The sequence below is a fragment of the Nannospalax galili genome, unplaced genomic scaffold (genome assembly GCF_000622305.1).
Source record: "Nannospalax galili isolate Female #2095 unplaced genomic scaffold, S.galili_v1.0 scaffold575, whole genome shotgun sequence".
Lineage (NCBI taxonomy): Eukaryota > Metazoa > Chordata > Mammalia > Rodentia > Spalacidae > Nannospalax > Nannospalax galili.
In genome coordinates, this window is record NW_008335442.1 from 51,747 (window position 1) to 53,856 (window position 2,110).

A 2,110-nucleotide genomic window follows, 5' to 3' on the forward strand; every position below is an offset into this window, starting at 1 on the left:
GAATGAAGCACAATAGAAGAATTTTTTCCATTTTATTTATAATTTCTAAATGATCCATTCAGAAACCTTAAGTCAGGTATGGTGGTGCACACACTTAATCCCAGCACCCAGGAGACAGAGGTAAGTGATATCTGTAAAATGGAGGCCAGCCTGATTATATAGGCCAGCTAAGGCTACAGGAGACCCTATCTCAAAAAACAAAAACAAAACAAAATACTTTGAGGATTATGAAGAACAAGCAAATTAAAATACCATACTAGAAAATAAATATTATAAATAAGGCAAAAAAAGAAAACTGCTGAAGACAGGAGACACATGCTGAACAAATAGCAAAATGGCAGATATAAACCAAATTGAGATAGATGGGGGGGCAATCTCTCCCTGAGGGGTTGGACAGGTGTTATGCATCGTTAAAATACTTCTAAACACTGTCAAAAATCATCGCTAATGTTAATTACAAATCCTTATAATAATTACTCCTTTTAATGTATATTTTCACTGTAAATAAGCAAAGATACTGAGAGATAGGACTAGTGTTTCCCAGAAGGCTCACAAAATGAGCCAACAGTCTGCTTATACAGCCTGCCAGGAAACACTCCTCTGCTGCCCTGTCTGGTATTGCAACATTAGGCCCAATAAAAAGGCTTTCCTTGGGTGGGCTTTTCTTGCCTACTTTTGACCCCCATCATTTGTAGAGCAGGCTGAACCAGCATCACAAAGTAAGAAGTGCGGGCAGCAGTGGCAGTAGCACAGAAGCAGGGCTAGTGGCAGTGGCATCAGCTGTGGCAGCGGCATTGGCTATGGTAGCAGTGACAGCAAAACACACACACACACACCCACACACACGCACGCACACACACACACACACACAGCCAAGAGTCTTAGACACCAGGTGCCCAGGAAGTATAATACTAGCAATTTTCAATGGTTGGGAGACTCAATCCCTGAGACCCTAGGGAAGCTGTAACACTGTTGGTCAAAGGCTAGAAAATCTTACCTTCTTAGATCTGCAGGATAGGAGTAACAGTCCCAGTGCCTGAGGCTTGCAGGGGAGTTGTACTTCTAAAGGTTCTTACCTGCACTTGCTCGTGATTATCTGCCATCAGTATGCACTGTTGTCAGAACCCCAGGGCTTGAAAAAATTACCAAGACCCAGCCTTGGAAAACCTTCTCACCCACAGCTCTTGTCCAGATCAGGAAAGGACTCAGTCAGCTGACTGGTGAAAAAGTTTTATCAATATTATCACATGTCAATTGCTTAAGCCCTTCAACCAAAAGGCAGAAATTGTCAATCCAGATTTTTTTTAAACTGTGACTAATTGCTATTGACAGACACAAATTTTTAAATTCAAAGACACAAATTGATTGGCTTATAATAAATGGTGTAATTTTTTGAGAGGAAAAATGGATGTGTATTGCTGGTGCCATGCTTGAGCATTTCTGTGTTTGTGTATAGGCATACATGTATCTGTCACTATATTTTTACATGTGCGTGCTTTTGCGCATATCCATACACATATGCATGAATGAATGTGAGAACGTAGGTGTAAGCATGCCTGTTGACCTGTTTGCAGATAAAATTGTGTCTATGCATGTTTGTGCAGCATAGAGTTTCCGTGACCTATGCTCCACATTAACTATGCTATTGATTTGTGGTTGCACAATGTATTAGAGAATTGCTTCAAGAATGACTAGATGATAGCATTTTTTGAGAAATTCTATATTATGTACAAATTTAACAAATTTGAAATACAGTTATCTTTTTCATACATGTATATTAGCATTAGCCCTAGCATTTTCTCTAAGTGGCTTCTTCATTCACAAAACCCAATGCAAAGCCTTATCTGAGCCATTATCTCCAAACAGTGTAGCTCCAAAAGCATACAGAGTTTTCTGATAAAATATAGCAGGTGCTGTGGAGGAAGCCACTGGATGTCCCTTGGCAATTATGATTCAGATATCGATACTTCTCTAAGTCCTCCCTGAGAAAGTGTTTTGGACATAATTGGTTTCTGAATCAAAATAACTGGTTAAAAAAAAAAAAGAATGCACCAAATTTTGCCTCTCTTTACAAAAGCAAAATCTGAGGTTTCCAAGGCTACTCCAAGCT